The 20,062-nt window shown below is 46.3% G+C and overlaps 12 non-coding genes across 12 annotated transcripts; all 12 read left to right on the top strand.

Moving 5' to 3' along the window:
- Positions 1-1,331: 1,331 nt before the first annotated feature.
- LOC142283721 (U2 spliceosomal RNA) lies at positions 1,332-1,522 on the top strand. The gene has a single exon (XR_012745329.1). It is a non-coding gene; the product is annotated as a U2 spliceosomal RNA (small nuclear RNA).
- Positions 1,523-2,909: 1,387 nt separating this feature from the next.
- On the top strand, positions 2,910-3,100 carry LOC142283710 (U2 spliceosomal RNA). Its single transcript, XR_012745321.1, has one exon. It is a non-coding gene; the product is annotated as a U2 spliceosomal RNA (small nuclear RNA).
- Positions 3,101-4,487: 1,387 nt separating this feature from the next.
- LOC142283698 (U2 spliceosomal RNA) lies at positions 4,488-4,678 on the top strand. Its single transcript, XR_012745311.1, has one exon. It is a non-coding gene; the product is annotated as a U2 spliceosomal RNA (small nuclear RNA).
- A 1,387-nt stretch (positions 4,679-6,065) lies between these two features.
- Positions 6,066-6,256, top strand: LOC142283687 (U2 spliceosomal RNA). The gene has a single exon (XR_012745300.1). It is a non-coding gene; the product is annotated as a U2 spliceosomal RNA (small nuclear RNA).
- Positions 6,257-7,643: 1,387 nt separating this feature from the next.
- On the top strand, positions 7,644-7,834 carry LOC142283676 (U2 spliceosomal RNA). Its single transcript, XR_012745289.1, has one exon. It is a non-coding gene; the product is annotated as a U2 spliceosomal RNA (small nuclear RNA).
- A 1,387-nt stretch (positions 7,835-9,221) lies between these two features.
- Positions 9,222-9,412, top strand: LOC142283664 (U2 spliceosomal RNA). Its single transcript, XR_012745278.1, has one exon. It is a non-coding gene; the product is annotated as a U2 spliceosomal RNA (small nuclear RNA).
- Positions 9,413-10,799: 1,387 nt separating this feature from the next.
- LOC142283652 (U2 spliceosomal RNA) lies at positions 10,800-10,990 on the top strand. Its single transcript, XR_012745267.1, has one exon. It is a non-coding gene; the product is annotated as a U2 spliceosomal RNA (small nuclear RNA).
- A 1,387-nt stretch (positions 10,991-12,377) lies between these two features.
- On the top strand, positions 12,378-12,568 carry LOC142283769 (U2 spliceosomal RNA). The gene has a single exon (XR_012745367.1). It is a non-coding gene; the product is annotated as a U2 spliceosomal RNA (small nuclear RNA).
- Positions 12,569-13,955: 1,387 nt separating this feature from the next.
- On the top strand, positions 13,956-14,146 carry LOC142283757 (U2 spliceosomal RNA). Its single transcript, XR_012745356.1, has one exon. It is a non-coding gene; the product is annotated as a U2 spliceosomal RNA (small nuclear RNA).
- A 1,387-nt stretch (positions 14,147-15,533) lies between these two features.
- LOC142283745 (U2 spliceosomal RNA) lies at positions 15,534-15,724 on the top strand. The gene has a single exon (XR_012745345.1). It is a non-coding gene; the product is annotated as a U2 spliceosomal RNA (small nuclear RNA).
- A 1,389-nt stretch (positions 15,725-17,113) lies between these two features.
- LOC142283733 (U2 spliceosomal RNA) lies at positions 17,114-17,304 on the top strand. The gene has a single exon (XR_012745334.1). It is a non-coding gene; the product is annotated as a U2 spliceosomal RNA (small nuclear RNA).
- Positions 17,305-18,691: 1,387 nt separating this feature from the next.
- LOC142283646 (U2 spliceosomal RNA) lies at positions 18,692-18,882 on the top strand. The gene has a single exon (XR_012745261.1). It is a non-coding gene; the product is annotated as a U2 spliceosomal RNA (small nuclear RNA).
- The last annotated feature ends 1,180 nt before the right edge of the window (positions 18,883-20,062 follow it).

Here is a 20,062-nt window from a genome sequence, read left to right as displayed (position 1 = left end):
TAATGAATTGGAAGAAAGCATACGTCTTCATATGCACCTCAATTTGGCCCATTCACTTTTCACACTTCCTCCTTTTGTTTTTTATCTTTCACACTTTTGACTTTCTTTATTCATCCAAATAGCAAACTCATCACCACTCAACCTGACCAACTCGGCTATGTCCCCGTGCTGCAGTTCTCTGTCTTATCTAGATCATTTGCAATTGAATGGAATAGATCCCTTTTGGACAAAGTGGATTCACCTGCTGCTGCAGTGACCACAGGTGTGATAACATCTAGAATTGGCATCTGGTGCGATCTCTCCGCTTCCACTCCAAAGAAAGTTACCTGTTTATTCCTATCATGCATTGGTTTTTGGGGTTTTCTTTGAGTAATGATGATCTCTTTAGTAGTCTGTTGGCGCCCTCTCCTGGAGGAATAGTTTGCTTGCTCTTGGACATTCTAAAAGAGAGGTCATGATAGACATTGAGCTTCTGAGCTCAATTGGGGACAGTCATGGGTGATGAATGTTTGCAACCTACTGCGAAGCCTCATACCGCAATATAAGGAACGTCAAATACTAAGAAAGGGCGGCCTATGAAAGAATTACTACTTTCAATAAGTACACTTAAACGGCTAATTGGGAATAGAAAAACTGTAAAAAGCCCTCTGAGAAAGCCCCCCTCTAACCTTTGATAGTAAGCTTTTCTGTAGTCTGCCTGTTGATGTATTTTCCGTTTGAACTGTGCACAACATGAAGAGACGGAACACTGGCGGCTTGTCACAATGCCCCCCGATGACATCACAATAGCGCTGCTGCCTAGAAAACAAGCTGCGCAGAAGAAGTTGTTCTTTGGGTGGGAGGGTGGGCTAGTGGAAGGAGGGGGCAATCTCTTTTTTTCCCGGGTGGTAGGGGGATGACAGGAGAAGGGAAGCGGGTGGTGAGAAAGGTACAGAGGGCAGGGTTTGGGGGCTGGGAAGGAAAGGGAAAAGATTAGGGTTTGGGGATGATGAAAGGGCTTTCTACGGGTAAGGATGGCAAAGGGTGGCAGTGACGGAAAGTCAGGCAACCTGTCCTGTCCGTCTTTTTGTATCGTGAATTGGAAAGACTGCAAGGGGGAGGGGAGTTGCTTGCGCCCTAAAGGAGGAGTTATTCAGATTCATTGCAGTGGGCGGCGGCTGCAAAACGCACCATTCTTCTTGTTTTGGCTCTGCAAAGCAGCCTTTTCAAGGGTTGGCTTGGGTGACAAAATGTCTTGTGTAGGCGTGGGTTTGTCTCCCTCTCGCTCTCTCTCCCTAAGATGTGTCCGGCATAGGCCAGGGTGCCACTCGAGGCCCAAACCAATTCTGGTTATCGCTTCTCGGCCTTTTGGCTAAGATCAAGTGTAGTATCTGTTCTTATCAGTTTAATATCTGATACGTCCCCTATCTGGGGACCATATATTAAATGGATTTTTAGAACAGGGAGATGGAAAAAGAGCTTGCTCTGTCCACTCCACGCATTGACCTGGTATTGCAGTACCTCCAGGAACGGTGCACCCCTTCTTAACCCAGTTTCCAAAAGCAGAACTCAATTCACCTGATTCATATTAGCCCGATTTAATGAATTGGAAGAAAGCATACGTCTTCATATGCACCTCAATTTGGCCCATTCACTTTTCACACTTCCTCCTTTTGTTTTTTATCTTTCACACTTTTGACTTTCTTTATTCATCCAAATAGCAAACTCATCACCACTCAACCTGACCAACTCGGCTATGTCCCCGTGCTGCAGTTCTCTGTCTTATCTAGATCATTTGCAATTGAATGGAATAGATCCCTTTTGGACAAAGTGGATTCACCTGCTGCTGCAGTGACCACAGGTGTGATAACATCTAGAATTGGCATCTGGTGCGATCTCTCCGCTTCCACTCCAAAGAAAGTTACCTGTTTATTCCTATCATGCATTGGTTTTTGGGGTTTTCTTTGAGTAATGATGATCTCTTTAGTAGTCTGTTGGCGCCCTCTCCTGGAGGAATAGTTTGCTTGCTCTTGGACATTCTAAAAGAGAGGTCATGATAGACATTGAGCTTCTGAGCTCAATTGGGGACAGTCATGGGTGATGAATGTTTGCAACCTACTGCGAAGCCTAATACCGCAATATAAGGAACGTCAAATACTAAGAAAGGGCGGCCTATGAAAGAATTACTACTTTCAATAAGTACACTTAAACGGCTAATTGGGAATAGAAAAACTGTAAAAAGCCCTCTGAGAAAGCCCCCCTCTAACCTTTGATAGTAAGCTTTTCTGTAGTCTGCCTGTTGATGTATTTTCCGTTTGAACTGTGCACAACATGAAGAGACGGAACACTGGCGGCTTGTCACAATGCCCCCCGATGACATCACAATAGCGCTGCTGCCTAGAAAACAAGCTGCGCAGAAGAAGTTGTTCTTTGGGTGGGAGGGTGGGCTAGTGGAAGGAGGGGGCAATCTCTTTTTTTCCCGGGTGGTAGGGGGATGACAGGAGAAGGGAAGCGGGTGGTGAGAAAGGTACAGAGGGCAGGGTTTGGGGGCTGGGAAGGAAAGGGAAAAGATTAGGGTTTGGGGATGATGAAAGGGCTTTCTACGGGTAAGGATGGCAAAGGGTGGCAGTGACGGAAAGTCAGGCAACCTGTCCTGTCCGTCTTTTTGTATCGTGAATTGGAAAGACTGCAAGGGGGAGGGGAGTTGCTTGCGCCCTAAAGGAGGAGTTATTCAGATTCATTGCAGTGGGCGGCGGCTGCAAAACGCACCATTCTTCTTGTTTTGGCTCTGCAAAGCAGCCTTTTCAAGGGTTGGCTTGGGTGACAAAATGTCTTGTGTAGGCGTGGGTTTGTCTCCCTCTCGCTCTCTCTCCCTAAGATGTGTCCGGCATAGGCCAGGGTGCCACTCGAGGCCCAAACCAATTCTGGTTATCGCTTCTCGGCCTTTTGGCTAAGATCAAGTGTAGTATCTGTTCTTATCAGTTTAATATCTGATACGTCCCCTATCTGGGGACCATATATTAAATGGATTTTTAGAACAGGGAGATGGAAAAAGAGCTTGCTCTGTCCACTCCACGCATTGACCTGGTATTGCAGTACCTCCAGGAACGGTGCACCCCTTCTTAACCCAGTTTCCAAAAGCAGAACTCAATTCACCTGATTCATATTAGCCCGATTTAATGAATTGGAAGAAAGCATACGTCTTCATATGCACCTCAATTTGGCCCATTCACTTTTCACACTTCCTCCTTTTGTTTTTTATCTTTCACACTTTTGACTTTCTTTATTCATCCAAATAGCAAACTCATCACCACTCAACCTGACCAACTCGGCTATGTCCCCGTGCTGCAGTTCTCTGTCTTATCTAGATCATTTGCAATTGAATGGAATAGATCCCTTTTGGACAAAGTGGATTCACCTGCTGCTGCAGTGACCACAGGTGTGATAACATCTAGAATTGGCATCTGGTGCGATCTCTCCGCTTCCACTCCAAAGAAAGTTACCTGTTTATTCCTATCATGCATTGGTTTTTGGGGTTTTCTTTGAGTAATGATGATCTCTTTAGTAGTCTGTTGGCGCCCTCTCCTGGAGGAATAGTTTGCTTGCTCTTGGACATTCTAAAAGAGAGGTCATGATAGACATTGAGCTTCTGAGCTCAATTGGGGACAGTCATGGGTGATGAATGTTTGCAACCTACTGCGAAGCCTCATACCGCAATATAAGGAACGTCAAATACTAAGAAAGGGCGGCCTATGAAAGAATTACTACTTTCAATAAGTACACTTAAACGGCTAATTGGGAATAGAAAAACTGTAAAAAGCCCTCTGAGAAAGCCCCCCTCTAACCTTTGATAGTAAGCTTTTCTGTAGTCTGCCTGTTGATGTATTTTCCGTTTGAACTGTGCACAACATGAAGAGACGGAACACTGGCGGCTTGTCACAATGCCCCCCGATGACATCACAATAGCGCTGCTGCCTAGAAAACAAGCTGCGCAGAAGAAGTTGTTCTTTGGGTGGGAGGGTGGGCTAGTGGAAGGAGGGGGCAATCTCTTTTTTTCCCGGGTGGTAGGGGGATGACAGGAGAAGGGAAGCGGGTGGTGAGAAAGGTACAGAGGGCAGGGTTTGGGGGCTGGGAAGGAAAGGGAAAAGATTAGGGTTTGGGGATGATGAAAGGGCTTTCTACGGGTAAGGATGGCAAAGGGTGGCAGTGACGGAAAGTCAGGCAACCTGTCCTGTCCGTCTTTTTGTATCGTGAATTGGAAAGACTGCAAGGGGGAGGGGAGTTGCTTGCGCCCTAAAGGAGGAGTTATTCAGATTCATTGCAGTGGGCGGCGGCTGCAAAACGCACCATTCTTCTTGTTTTGGCTCTGCAAAGCAGCCTTTTCAAGGGTTGGCTTGGGTGACAAAATGTCTTGTGTAGGCGTGGGTTTGTCTCCCTCTCGCTCTCTCTCCCTAAGATGTGTCCGGCATAGGCCAGGGTGCCACTCGAGGCCCAAACCAATTCTGGTTATCGCTTCTCGGCCTTTTGGCTAAGATCAAGTGTAGTATCTGTTCTTATCAGTTTAATATCTGATACGTCCCCTATCTGGGGACCATATATTAAATGGATTTTTAGAACAGGGAGATGGAAAAAGAGCTTGCTCTGTCCACTCCACGCATTGACCTGGTATTGCAGTACCTCCAGGAACGGTGCACCCCTTCTTAACCCAGTTTCCAAAAGCAGAACTCAATTCACCTGATTCATATTAGCCCGATTTAATGAATTGGAAGAAAGCATACGTCTTCATATGCACCTCAATTTGGCCCATTCACTTTTCACACTTCCTCCTTTTGTTTTTTATCTTTCACACTTTTGACTTTCTTTATTCATCCAAATAGCAAACTCATCACCACTCAACCTGACCAACTCGGCTATGTCCCCGTGCTGCAGTTCTCTGTCTTATCTAGATCATTTGCAATTGAATGGAATAGATCCCTTTTGGACAAAGTGGATTCACCTGCTGCTGCAGTGACCACAGGTGTGATAACATCTAGAATTGGCATCTGGTGCGATCTCTCCGCTTCCACTCCAAAGAAAGTTACCTGTTTATTCCTATCATGCATTGGTTTTTGGGGTTTTCTTTGAGTAATGATGATCTCTTTAGTAGTCTGTTGGCGCCCTCTCCTGGAGGAATAGTTTGCTTGCTCTTGGACATTCTAAAAGAGAGGTCATGATAGACATTGAGCTTCTGAGCTCAATTGGGGACAGTCATGGGTGATGAATGTTTGCAACCTACTGCGAAGCCTCATACCGCAATATAAGGAACGTCAAATACTAAGAAAGGGCGGCCTATGAAAGAATTACTACTTTCAATAAGTACACTTAAACGGCTAATTGGGAATAGAAAAACTGTAAAAAGCCCTCTGAGAAAGCCCCCCTCTAACCTTTGATAGTAAGCTTTTCTGTAGTCTGCCTGTTGATGTATTTTCCGTTTGAACTGTGCACAACATGAAGAGACGGAACACTGGCGGCTTGTCACAATGCCCCCCGATGACATCACAATAGCGCTGCTGCCTAGAAAACAAGCTGCGCAGAAGAAGTTGTTCTTTGGGTGGGAGGGTGGGCTAGTGGAAGGAGGGGGCAATCTCTTTTTTTCCCGGGTGGTAGGGGGATGACAGGAGAAGGGAAGCGGGTGGTGAGAAAGGTACAGAGGGCAGGGTTTGGGGGCTGGGAAGGAAAGGGAAAAGATTAGGGTTTGGGGATGATGAAAGGGCTTTCTACGGGTAAGGATGGCAAAGGGTGGCAGTGACGGAAAGTCAGGCAACCTGTCCTGTCCGTCTTTTTGTATCGTGAATTGGAAAGACTGCAAGGGGGAGGGGAGTTGCTTGCGCCCTAAAGGAGGAGTTATTCAGATTCATTGCAGTGGGCGGCGGCTGCAAAACGCACCATTCTTCTTGTTTTGGCTCTGCAAAGCAGCCTTTTCAAGGGTTGGCTTGGGTGACAAAATGTCTTGTGTAGGCGTGGGTTTGTCTCCCTCTCGCTCTCTCTCCCTAAGATGTGTCCGGCATAGGCCAGGGTGCCACTCGAGGCCCAAACCAATTCTGGTTATCGCTTCTCGGCCTTTTGGCTAAGATCAAGTGTAGTATCTGTTCTTATCAGTTTAATATCTGATACGTCCCCTATCTGGGGACCATATATTAAATGGATTTTTAGAACAGGGAGATGGAAAAAGAGCTTGCTCTGTCCACTCCACGCATTGACCTGGTATTGCAGTACCTCCAGGAACGGTGCACCCCTTCTTAACCCAGTTTCCAAAAGCAGAACTCAATTCACCTGATTCATATTAGCCCGATTTAATGAATTGGAAGAAAGCATACGTCTTCATATGCACCTCAATTTGGCCCATTCACTTTTCACACTTCCTCCTTTTGTTTTTTATCTTTCACACTTTTGACTTTCTTTATTCATCCAAATAGCAAACTCATCACCACTCAACCTGACCAACTCGGCTATGTCCCCGTGCTGCAGTTCTCTGTCTTATCTAGATCATTTGCAATTGAATGGAATAGATCCCTTTTGGACAAAGTGGATTCACCTGCTGCTGCAGTGACCACAGGTGTGATAACATCTAGAATTGGCATCTGGTGCGATCTCTCCGCTTCCACTCCAAAGAAAGTTACCTGTTTATTCCTATCATGCATTGGTTTTTGGGGTTTTCTTTGAGTAATGATGATCTCTTTAGTAGTCTGTTGGCGCCCTCTCCTGGAGGAATAGTTTGCTTGCTCTTGGACATTCTAAAAGAGAGGTCATGATAGACATTGAGCTTCTGAGCTCAATTGGGGACAGTCATGGGTGATGAATGTTTGCAACCTACTGCGAAGCCTCATACCGCAATATAAGGAACGTCAAATACTAAGAAAGGGCGGCCTATGAAAGAATTACTACTTTCAATAAGTACACTTAAACGGCTAATTGGGAATAGAAAAACTGTAAAAAGCCCTCTGAGAAAGCCCCCCTCTAACCTTTGATAGTAAGCTTTTCTGTAGTCTGCCTGTTGATGTATTTTCCGTTTGAACTGTGCACAACATGAAGAGACGGAACACTGGCGGCTTGTCACAATGCCCCCCGATGACATCACAATAGCGCTGCTGCCTAGAAAACAAGCTGCGCAGAAGAAGTTGTTCTTTGGGTGGGAGGGTGGGCTAGTGGAAGGAGGGGGCAATCTCTTTTTTTCCCGGGTGGTAGGGGGATGACAGGAGAAGGGAAGCGGGTGGTGAGAAAGGTACAGAGGGCAGGGTTTGGGGGCTGGGAAGGAAAGGGAAAAGATTAGGGTTTGGGGATGATGAAAGGGCTTTCTACGGGTAAGGATGGCAAAGGGTGGCAGTGACGGAAAGTCAGGCAACCTGTCCTGTCCGTCTTTTTGTATCGTGAATTGGAAAGACTGCAAGGGGGAGGGGAGTTGCTTGCGCCCTAAAGGAGGAGTTATTCAGATTCATTGCAGTGGGCGGCGGCTGCAAAACGCACCATTCTTCTTGTTTTGGCTCTGCAAAGCAGCCTTTTCAAGGGTTGGCTTGGGTGACAAAATGTCTTGTGTAGGCGTGGGTTTGTCTCCCTCTCGCTCTCTCTCCCTAAGATGTGTCCGGCATAGGCCAGGGTGCCACTCGAGGCCCAAACCAATTCTGGTTATCGCTTCTCGGCCTTTTGGCTAAGATCAAGTGTAGTATCTGTTCTTATCAGTTTAATATCTGATACGTCCCCTATCTGGGGACCATATATTAAATGGATTTTTAGAACAGGGAGATGGAAAAAGAGCTTGCTCTGTCCACTCCACGCATTGACCTGGTATTGCAGTACCTCCAGGAACGGTGCACCCCTTCTTAACCCAGTTTCCAAAAGCAGAACTCAATTCACCTGATTCATATTAGCCCGATTTAATGAATTGGAAGAAAGCATACGTCTTCATATGCACCTCAATTTGGCCCATTCACTTTTCACACTTCCTCCTTTTGTTTTTTATCTTTCACACTTTTGACTTTCTTTATTCATCCAAATAGCAAACTCATCACCACTCAACCTGACCAACTCGGCTATGTCCCCGTGCTGCAGTTCTCTGTCTTATCTAGATCATTTGCAATTGAATGGAATAGATCCCTTTTGGACAAAGTGGATTCACCTGCTGCTGCAGTGACCACAGGTGTGATAACATCTAGAATTGGCATCTGGTGCGATCTCTCCGCTTCCACTCCAAAGAAAGTTACCTGTTTATTCCTATCATGCATTGGTTTTTGGGGTTTTCTTTGAGTAATGATGATCTCTTTAGTAGTCTGTTGGCGCCCTCTCCTGGAGGAATAGTTTGCTTGCTCTTGGACATTCTAAAAGAGAGGTCATGATAGACATTGAGCTTCTGAGCTCAATTGGGGACAGTCATGGGTGATGAATGTTTGCAACCTACTGCGAAGCCTCATACCGCAATATAAGGAACGTCAAATACTAAGAAAGGGCGGCCTATGAAAGAATTACTACTTTCAATAAGTACACTTAAACGGCTAATTGGGAATAGAAAAACTGTAAAAAGCCCTCTGAGAAAGCCCCCCTCTAACCTTTGATAGTAAGCTTTTCTGTAGTCTGCCTGTTGATGTATTTTCCGTTTGAACTGTGCACAACATGAAGAGACGGAACACTGGCGGCTTGTCACAATGCCCCCCGATGACATCACAATAGCGCTGCTGCCTAGAAAACAAGCTGCGCAGAAGAAGTTGTTCTTTGGGTGGGAGGGTGGGCTAGTGGAAGGAGGGGGCAATCTCTTTTTTTCCCGGGTGGTAGGGGGATGACAGGAGAAGGGAAGCGGGTGGTGAGAAAGGTACAGAGGGCAGGGTTTGGGGGCTGGGAAGGAAAGGGAAAAGATTAGGGTTTGGGGATGATGAAAGGGCTTTCTACGGGTAAGGATGGCGAAGGGTGGCAGTGACGGAAAGTCAGGCAACCTGTCCTGTCCGTCTTTTTGTATCGTGAATTGGAAAGACTGCAAGGGGGAGGGGAGTTGCTTGCGCCCTAAAGGAGGAGTTATTCAGATTCATTGCAGTGGGCGGCGGCTGCAAAACGCACCATTCTTCTTGTTTTGGCTCTGCAAAGCAGCCTTTTCAAGGGTTGGCTTGGGTGACAAAATGTCTTGTGTAGGCGTGGGTTTGTCTCCCTCTCGCTCTCTCTCCCTAAGATGTGTCCGGCATAGGCCAGGGTGCCACTCGAGGCCCAAACCAATTCTGGTTATCGCTTCTCGGCCTTTTGGCTAAGATCAAGTGTAGTATCTGTTCTTATCAGTTTAATATCTGATACGTCCCCTATCTGGGGACCATATATTAAATGGATTTTTAGAACAGGGAGATGGAAAAAGAGCTTGCTCTGTCCACTCCACGCATTGACCTGGTATTGCAGTACCTCCAGGAACGGTGCACCCCTTCTTAACCCAGTTTCCAAAAGCAGAACTCAATTCACCTGATTCATATTAGCCCGATTTAATGAATTGGAAGAAAGCATACGTCTTCATATGCACCTCAATTTGGCCCATTCACTTTTCACACTTCCTCCTTTTGTTTTTTATCTTTCACACTTTTGACTTTCTTTATTCATCCAAATAGCAAACTCATCACCACTCAACCTGACCAACTCGGCTATGTCCCCGTGCTGCAGTTCTCTGTCTTATCTAGATCATTTGCAATTGAATGGAATAGATCCCTTTTGGACAAAGTGGATTCACCTGCTGCTGCAGTGACCACAGGTGTGATAACATCTAGAATTGGCATCTGGTGCGATCTCTCCGCTTCCACTCCAAAGAAAGTTACCTGTTTATTCCTATCATGCATTGGTTTTTGGGGTTTTCTTTGAGTAATGATGATCTCTTTAGTAGTCTGTTGGCGCCCTCTCCTGGAGGAATAGTTTGCTTGCTCTTGGACATTCTAAAAGAGAGGTCATGATAGACATTGAGCTTCTGAGCTCAATTGGGGACAGTCATGGGTGATGAATGTTTGCAACCTACTGCGAAGCCTCATACCGCAATATAAGGAACGTCAAATACTAAGAAAGGGCGGCCTATGAAAGAATTACTACTTTCAATAAGTACACTTAAACGGCTAATTGGGAATAGAAAAACTGTAAAAAGCCCTCTGAGAAAGCCCCCCTCTAACCTTTGATAGTAAGCTTTTCTGTAGTCTGCCTGTTGATGTATTTTCCGTTTGAACTGTGCACAACATGAAGAGACGGAACACTGGCGGCTTGTCACAATGCCCCCCGATGACATCACAATAGCGCTGCTGCCTAGAAAACAAGCTGCGCAGAAGAAGTTGTTCTTTGGGTGGGAGGGTGGGCTAGTGGAAGGAGGGGGCAATCTCTTTTTTTCCCGGGTGGTAGGGGGATGACAGGAGAAGGGAAGCGGGTGGTGAGAAAGGTACAGAGGGCAGGGTTTGGGGGCTGGGAAGGAAAGGGAAAAGATTAGGGTTTGGGGATGATGAAAGGGCTTTCTACGGGTAAGGATGGCAAAGGGTGGCAGTGACGGAAAGTCAGGCAACCTGTCCTGTCCGTCTTTTTGTATCGTGAATTGGAAAGACTGCAAGGGGGAGGGGAGTTGCTTGCGCCCTAAAGGAGGAGTTATTCAGATTCATTGCAGTGGGCGGCGGCTGCAAAACGCACCATTCTTCTTGTTTTGGCTCTGCAAAGCAGCCTTTTCAAGGGTTGGCTTGGGTGACAAAATGTCTTGTGTAGGCGTGGGTTTGTCTCCCTCTCGCTCTCTCTCCCTAAGATGTGTCCGGCATAGGCCAGGGTGCCACTCGAGGCCCAAACCAATTCTGGTTATCGCTTCTCGGCCTTTTGGCTAAGATCAAGTGTAGTATCTGTTCTTATCAGTTTAATATCTGATACGTCCCCTATCTGGGGACCATATATTAAATGGATTTTTAGAACAGGGAGATGGAAAAAGAGCTTGCTCTGTCCACTCCACGCATTGACCTGGTATTGCAGTACCTCCAGGAACGGTGCACCCCTTCTTAACCCAGTTTCCAAAAGCAGAACTCAATTCACCTGATTCATATTAGCCCGATTTAATGAATTGGAAGAAAGCATACGTCTTCATATGCACCTCAATTTGGCCCATTCACTTTTCACACTTCCTCCTTTTGTTTTTTATCTTTCACACTTTTGACTTTCTTTATTCATCCAAATAGCAAACTCATCACCACTCAACCTGACCAACTCGGCTATGTCCCCGTGCTGCAGTTCTCTGTCTTATCTAGATCATTTGCAATTGAATGGAATAGATCCCTTTTGGACAAAGTGGATTCACCTGCTGCTGCAGTGACCACAGGTGTGATAACATCTAGAATTGGCATCTGGTGCGATCTCTCCGCTTCCACTCCAAAGAAAGTTACCTGTTTATTCCTATCATGCATTGGTTTTTGGGGTTTTCTTTGAGTAATGATGATCTCTTTAGTAGTCTGTTGGCGCCCTCTCCTGGAGGAATAGTTTGCTTGCTCTTGGACATTCTAAAAGAGAGGTCATGATAGACATTGAGCTTCTGAGCTCAATTGGGGACAGTCATGGGTGATGAATGTTTGCAACCTACTGCGAAGCCTCATACCGCAATATAAGGAACGTCAAATACTAAGAAAGGGCGGCCTATGAAAGAATTACTACTTTCAATAAGTACACTTAAACGGCTAATTGGGAATAGAAAAACTGTAAAAAGCCCTCTGAGAAAGCCCCCCTCTAACCTTTGATAGTAAGCTTTTCTGTAGTCTGCCTGTTGATGTATTTTCCGTTTGAACTGTGCACAACATGAAGAGACGGAACACTGGCGGCTTGTCACAATGCCCCCCGATGACATCACAATAGCGCTGCTGCCTAGAAAACAAGCTGCGCAGAAGAAGTTGTTCTTTGGGTGGGAGGGTGGGCTAGTGGAAGGAGGGGGCAATCTCTTTTTTTCCCGGGTGGTAGGGGGATGACAGGAGAAGGGAAGCGGGTGGTGAGAAAGGTACAGAGGGCAGGGTTTGGGGGCTGGGAAGGAAAGGGAAAAGATTAGGGTTTGGGGATGATGAAAGGGCTTTCTACGGGTAAGGATGGCAAAGGGTGGCAGTGACGGAAAGTCAGGCAACCTGTCCTGTCCGTCTTTTTGTATCGTGAATTGGAAAGACTGCAAGGGGGAGGGGAGTTGCTTGCGCCCTAAAGGAGGAGTTATTCAGATTCATTGCAGTGGGCGGCGGCTGCAAAACGCACCATTCTTCTTGTTTTGGCTCTGCAAAGCAGCCTTTTCAAGGGTTGGCTTGGGTGACAAAATGTCTTGTGTAGGCGTGGGTTTGTCTCCCTCTCGCTCTCTCTCCCTAAGATGTGTCCGGCATAGGCCAGGGTGCCACTCGAGGCCCAAACCAATTCTGGTTATCGCTTCTCGGCCTTTTGGCTAAGATCAAGTGTAGTATCTGTTCTTATCAGTTTAATATCTGATACGTCCCCTATCTGGGGACCATATATTAAATGGATTTTTAGAACAGGGAGATGGAAAAAGAGCTTGCTCTGTCCACTCCACGCATTGACCTGGTATTGCAGTACCTCCAGGAACGGTGCACCCCTTCTTAACCCAGTTTCCAAAAGCAGAACTCAATTCACCTGATTCATATTAGCCCGATTTAATGAATTGGAAGAAAGCATACGTCTTCATATGCACCTCAATTTGGCCCATTCACTTTTCACACTTCCTCCTTTTGTTTTTTATCTTTCACACTTTTGACTTTCTTTATTCATCCAAATAGCAAACTCATCACCACTCAACCTGACCAACTCGGCTATGTCCCCGTGCTGCAGTTCTCTGTCTTATCTAGATCATTTGCAATTGAATGGAATAGATCCCTTTTGGACAAAGTGGATTCACCTGCTGCTGCAGTGACCACAGGTGTGATAACATCTAGAATTGGCATCTGGTGCGATCTCTCCGCTTCCACTCCAAAGAAAGTTACCTGTTTATTCCTATCATGCATTGGTTTTTGGGGTTTTCTTTGAGTAATGATGATCTCTTTAGTAGTCTGTTGGCGCCCTCTCCTGGAGGAATAGTTTGCTTGCTCTTGGACATTCTAAAAGAGAGGTCATGATAGACATTGAGCTTCTGAGCTCAATTGGGGACAGTCATGGGTGATGAATGTTTGCAACCTACTGCGAAGCCTCATACCGCAATATAAGGAACGTCAAATACTAAGAAAGGGCGGCCTATGAAAGAATTACTACTTTCAATAAGTACACTTAAACGGCTAATTGGGAATAGAAAAACTGTAAAAAGCCCTCTGAGAAAGCCCCCCTCTAACCTTTGATAGTAAGCTTTTCTGTAGTCTGCCTGTTGATGTATTTTCCGTTTGAACTGTGCACAACATGAAGAGACGGAACACTGGCGGCTTGTCACAATGCCCCCCGATGACATCACAATAGCGCTGCTGCCTAGAAAACAAGCTGCGCAGAAGAAGTTGTTCTTTGGGTGGGAGGGTGGGCTAGTGGAAGGAGGGGGCAATCTCTTTTTTTCCCGGGTGGTAGGGGGATGACAGGAGAAGGGAAGCGGGTGGTGAGAAAGGTACAGAGGGCAGGGTTTGGGGGCTGGGAAGGAAAGGGAAAAGATTAGGGTTTGGGGATGATGAAAGGGCTTTCTACGGGTAAGGATGGCAAAGGGTGGCAGTGACGGAAAGTCAGGCAACCTGTCCTGTCCGTCTTTTTGTATCGTGAATTGGAAAGACTGCAAGGGGGAGGGGAGTTGCTTGCGCCCTAAAGGAGGAGTTATTCAGATTCATTGCAGTGGGCGGCGGCTGCAAAACGCACCATTCTTCTTGTTTTGGCTCTGCAAAGCAGCCTTTTCAAGGGTTGGCTTGGGTGACAAAATGTCTTGTGTAGGCGTGGGTTTGTCTCCCTCTCGCTCTCTCTCCCTAAGATGTGTCCGGCATAGGCCAGGGTGCCACTCGAGGCCCAAACCAATTCTGGTTATCGCTTCTCGGCCTTTTGGCTAAGATCAAGTGTAGTATCTGTTCTTATCAGTTTAATATCTGATACGTCCCCTATCTGGGGACCATATATTAAATGGATTTTTAGAACAGGGAGATGGAAAAAGAGCTTGCTCTGTCCACTCCACGCATTGACCTGGTATTGCAGTACCTCCAGGAACGGTGCACCCCTTCTTAACCCAGTTTCCAAAAGCAGAACTCAATTCACCTGATTCATATTAGCCCGATTTAATGAATTGGAAGAAAGCATACGTCTTCATATGCACCTCAATTTGGCCCATTCACTTTTCACACTTCCTCCTTTTGTTTTTTATCTTTCACACTTTTGACTTTCTTTATTCATCCAAATAGCAAACTCATCACCACTCAACCTGACCAACTCGGCTATGTCCCCGTGCTGCAGTTCTCTGTCTTATCTAGATCATTTGCAATTGAATGGAATAGATCCCTTTTGGACAAAGTGGATTCACCTGCTGCTGCAGTGACCACAGGTGTGATAACATCTAGAATTGGCATCTGGTGCGATCTCTCCGCTTCCACTCCAAAGAAAGTTACCTGTTTATTCCTATCATGCATTGGTTTTTGGGGTTTTCTTTGAGTAATGATGATCTCTTTAGTAGTCTGTTGGCGCCCTCTCCTGGAGGAATAGTTTGCTTGCTCTTGGACATTCTAAAAGAGAGGTCATGATAGACATTGAGCTTCTGAGCTCAATTGGGGACAGTCATGGGTGATGAATGTTTGCAACCTACTGCGAAGCCTCATACCGCAATATAAGGAACGTCAAATACTAAGAAAGGGCGGCCTATGAAAGAATTACTACTTTCAATAAGTACACTTAAACGGCTAATTGGGAATAGAAAAACTGTAAAAAGCCCTCTGAGAAAGCCCCCCTCTAACCTTTGATAGTAAGCTTTTCTGTAGTCTGCCTGTTGATGTATTTTCCGTTTGAACTGTGCACAACATGAAGAGACGGAACACTGGCGGCTTGTCACAATGCCCCCCGATGACATCACAATAGCGCTGCTGCCTAGAAAACAAGCTGCGCAGAAGAAGTTGTTCTTTGGGTGGGAGGGTGGGCTAGTGGAAGGAGGGGGCAATCTCTTTTTTTCCCGGGTGGTAGGGGGATGACAGGAGAAGGGAAGCGGGTGGTGAGAAAGGTACAGAGGGCAGGGTTTGGGGGCTGGGAAGGAAAGGGAAAAGATTAGGGTTTGGGGATGATGAAAGGGCTTTCTACGGGTAAGGATGGCAAAGGGTGGCAGTGACGGAAAGTCAGGCAACCTGTCCTGTCCGTCTTTTTGTATCGTGAATTGGAAAGACTGCAAGGGGGAGGGGAGTTGCTTGCGCCCTAAAGGAGGAGTTATTCAGATTCATTGCAGTGGGCGGCGGCTGCAAAACGCACCATTCTTCTTGTTTTGGCTCTGCAAAGCAGCCTTTTCAAGGGTTGGCTTGGGTGACAAAATGTCTTGTGTAGGCGTGGGTTTGTCTCCCTCTCGCTCTCTCTCCCTAAGATGTGTCCGGCATAGGCCAGGGTGCCACTCGAGGCCCAAACCAATTCTGGTTATCGCTTCTCGGCCTTTTGGCTAAGATCAAGTGTAGTATCTGTTCTTATCAGTTTAATATCTGATACGTCCCCTATCTGGGGACCATATATTAAATGGATTTTTAGAACAGGGAGATGGAAAAAGAGCTTGCTCTGTCCACTCCACGCATTGACCTGGTATTGCAGTACCTCCAGGAACGGTGCACCCCTTCTTAACCCAGTTTCCAAAAGCAGAACTCAATTCACCTGATTCATATTAGCCCGATTTAATGAATTGGAAGAAAGCATACGTCTTCATATGCACCTCAATTTGGCCCATTCACTTTTCACACTTCCTCCTTTTGTTTTTTATCTTTCACACTTTTGACTTTCTTTATTCATCCAAATAGCAAACTCATCACCACTCAACCTGACCAACTCGGCTATGTCCCCGTGCTGCAGTTCTCTGTCTTATCTAGATCATTTGCAATTGAATGGAATAGATCCCTTTTGGACAAAGTGGATTCACCTGCTGCTGCAGTGACCACAGGTGTGATAACATCTAGAATTGGCATCTGGTGCGATCTCTCCGCTTCCACTCCAAAGAAAGTTACCTGTTTATTCCTATCATGCATTGGTTTTTGGGGTTTTCTTTGAGTAATGATGATCTCTTTAGTAGTCTGTTGGCGCCCTCTCCTGGAGGAATAGTTTGCTTGCTCTTGGACATTCTAAAAGAGAGGTCATGATAGACATTGAGCTTCTGAGCTCAATTGGGGACAGTCATGGGTGATGAATGTTTGCAACCTACTGCGAAGCCTCATACCGCAATATAAGGAACGTCAAATACTAAGAAAGGGCGGCCTATGAAAGAATTACTACTTTCAATAAGTACACTTAAACGGCTAATTGGGAATAGAAAAACTGTAAAAAGCCCTCTGAGAAAGCCCCCCTCTAACCTTTGATAGTAAGCTTTTCTGTAGTCTGCCTGTTGATGTATTTTCCGTTTGAACTGTGCACAACATGAAGAGACGGAACACTGGCGGCTTGTCACAATGCCCCCCGATGACATCACAATAGCGCTGCTGCCTAGAAAACAAGCTGCGCAGAAGAAGTTGTTCTTTGGGTGGGAGGGTGGGCTAGTGGAAGGAGGGGGCAATCTCTTTTTTTCCCGGGTGGTAGGGGGATGACAGGAGAAGGGAAGCGGGTGGTGAGAAAGGTACAGAGGGCAGGGTTTGGGGGCTGGGAAGGAAAGGGAAAAGATTAGGGTTTGGGGATGATGAAAGGGCTTTCTACGGGTAAGGATGGCAAAGGGTGGCAGAGTGACGGAAAGTCAGGCAACCTGTCCTGTCCGTCTTTTTGTATCGTGAATTGGAAAGACTGCAAGGGGGAGGGGAGTTGCTTGCGCCCTAAAGGAGGAGTTATTCAGATTCATTGCAGTGGGCGGCGGCTGCAAAACGCACCATTCTTCTTGTTTTGGCTCTGCAAAGCAGCCTTTTCAAGGGTTGGCTTGGGTGACAAAATGTCTTGTGTAGGCGTGGGTTTGTCTCCCTCTCGCTCTCTCTCCCTAAGATGTGTCCGGCATAGGCCAGGGTGCCACTCGAGGCCCAAACCAATTCTGGTTATCGCTTCTCGGCCTTTTGGCTAAGATCAAGTGTAGTATCTGTTCTTATCAGTTTAATATCTGATACGTCCCCTATCTGGGGACCATATATTAAATGGATTTTTAGAACAGGGAGATGGAAAAAGAGCTTGCTCTGTCCACTCCACGCATTGACCTGGTATTGCAGTACCTCCAGGAACGGTGCACCCCTTCTTAACCCAGTTTCCAAAAGCAGAACTCAATTCACCTGATTCATATTAGCCCGATTTAATGAATTGGAAGAAAGCATACGTCTTCATATGCACCTCAATTTGGCCCATTCACTTTTCACACTTCCTCCTTTTGTTTTTTATCTTTCACACTTTTGACTTTCTTTATTCATCCAAATAGCAAACTCATCACCACTCAACCTGACCAACTCGGCTATGTCCCCGTGCTGCAGTTCTCTGTCTTATCTAGATCATTTGCAATTGAATGGAATAGATCCCTTTTGGACAAAGTGGATTCACCTGCTGCTGCAGTGACCACAGGTGTGATAACATCTAGAATTGGCATCTGGTGCGATCTCTCCGCTTCCACTCCAAAGAAAGTTACCTGTTTATTCCTATCATGCATTGGTTTTTGGGGTTTTCTTTGAGTAATGATGATCTCTTTAGTAGTCTGTTGGCGCCCTCTCCTGGAGGAATAGTTTGCTTGCTCTTGGACATTCTAAAAGAGAGGTCATGATAGACATTGAGCTTCTGAGCTCAATTGGGGACAGTCATGGGTGATGAATGTTTGCAACCTACTGCGAAGCCTCATACCGCAATATAAGGAACGTCAAATACTAAGAAAGGGCGGCCTATGAAAGAATTACTACTTTCAATAAGTACACTTAAACGGCTAATTGGGAATAGAAAAACTGTAAAAAGCCCTCTGAGAAAGCCCCCCTCTAACCTTTGATAGTAAGCTTTTCTGTAGTCTGCCTGTTGATGTATTTTCCGTTTGAACTGTGCACAACATGAAGAGACGGAACACTGGCGGCTTGTCACAATGCCCCCCGATGACATCACAATAGCGCTGCTGCCTAGAAAACAAGCTGCGCAGAAGAAGTTGTTCTTTGGGTGGGAGGGTGGGCTAGTGGAAGGAGGGGGCAATCTCTTTTTTTCCCGGGTGGTAGGGGGATGACAGGAGAAGGGAAGCGGGTGGTGAGAAAGGTACAGAGGGCAGGGTTTGGGGGCTGGGAAGGAAAGGGAAAAGATTAGGGTTTGGGGATGATGAAAGGGCTTTCTACGGGTAAGGATGGCAAAGGGTGGCAGTGACGGAAAGTCAGGCAACCTGTCCTGTCCGTCTTTTTGTATCGTGAATTGGAAAGACTGCAAGGGGGAGGGGAGTTGCTTGCGCCCTAAAGGAGGAGTTATTCAGATTCATTGCAGTGGGCGGCGGCTGCAAAACGCACCATTCTTCTTGTTTTGGCTCTGCAAAGCAGCCTTTTCAAGGGTTGGCTTGGGTGACAAAATGTCTTGTGTAGGCGTGGGTTTGTCTCCCTCTCGCTCTCTCTCCCTAAGATGTGTCCGGCATAGGCCAGGGTGCCACTCGAGGCCCAAACCAATTCTGGTTATCGCTTCTCGGCCTTTTGGCTAAGATCAAGTGTAGTATCTGTTCTTATCAGTTTAATATCTGATACGTCCCCTATCTGGGGACCATATATTAAATGGATTTTTAGAACAGGGAGATGGAAAAAGAGCTTGCTCTGTCCACTCCACGCATTGACCTGGTATTGCAGTACCTCCAGGAACGGTGCACCCCTTCTTAACCCAGTTTCCAAAAGCAGAACTCAATTCACCTGATTCATATTAGCCCGATTTAATGAATTGGAAGAAAGCATACGTCTTCATATGCACCTCAATTTGGCCCATTCACTTTTCACACTTCCTCCTTTTGTTTTTTATCTTTCACACTTTTGACTTTCTTTATTCATCCAAATAGCAAACTCATCACCACTCAACCTGACCAACTCGGCTATGTCCCCGTGCTGCAGTTCTCTGTCTTATCTAGATCATTTGCAATTGAATGGAATAGATCCCTTTTGGACAAAGTGGATTCACCTGCTGCTGCAGTGACCACAGGTGTGATAACATCTAGAATTGGCATCTGGTGCGATCTCTCCGCTTCCACTCCAAAGAAAGTTACCTGTTTATTCCTATCATGCATTGGTTTTTGGGGTTTTCTTTGAGTAATGATGATCTCTTTAGTAGTCTGTTGGCGCCCTCTCCTGGAGGAATAGTTTGCTTGCTCTTGGACATTCTAAAAGAGAGGTCATGATAGACATTGAGCTTCTGAGCTCAATTGGGGACAGTCATGGGTGATGAATGTTTGCAACCTACTGCGAAGCCTCATACCGCAATATAAGGAACGTCAAATACTAAGAAAGGGCGGCCTATGAAAGAATTACTACTTTCAATAAGTACACTTAAACGGCTAATTGGGAATAGAAAAACTGTAAAAAGCCCTCTGAGAAAGCCCCCCTCTAACCTTTGATAGTAAGCTTTTCTGTAGTCTGCCTGTTGATGTATTTTCCGTTTGAACTGTGCACAACATGAAGAGACGGAACACTGGCGGCTTGTCACAATGCCCCCCGATGACATCACAATAGCGCTGCTGCCTAGAAAACAAGCTGCGCAGAAGAAGTTGTTCTTTGGGTGGGAGGGTGGGCTAGTGGAAGGAGGGGGCAATCTCTTTTTTTCCCGGGTGGTAGGGGGATGACAGGAGAAGGGAAGCGGGTGGTGAGAAAGGTACAGAGGGCAGGGTTTGGGGGCTGGGAAGGAAAGGGAAAAGATTAGGGTTTGGGGATGATGAAAGGGCTTTCTACGGGTAAGGATGGCAAAGGGTGGCAGTGACGGAAAGTCAGGCAACCTGTCCTGTCCGTCTTTTTGTATCGTGAATTGGAAAGACTGCAAGGGGGAGGGGAGTTGCTTGCGCCCTAAAGGA

The sequence above is a fragment of the Anomaloglossus baeobatrachus genome, unplaced genomic scaffold (assembly GCF_048569485.1).
Source record: "Anomaloglossus baeobatrachus isolate aAnoBae1 unplaced genomic scaffold, aAnoBae1.hap1 Scaffold_545, whole genome shotgun sequence".
Taxonomy (NCBI): domain Eukaryota; kingdom Metazoa; phylum Chordata; class Amphibia; order Anura; family Aromobatidae; genus Anomaloglossus; species Anomaloglossus baeobatrachus.
Note: the sequence above shows the minus strand (reverse complement) of the source record. Positions and strands in the feature narration are given on the sequence as shown.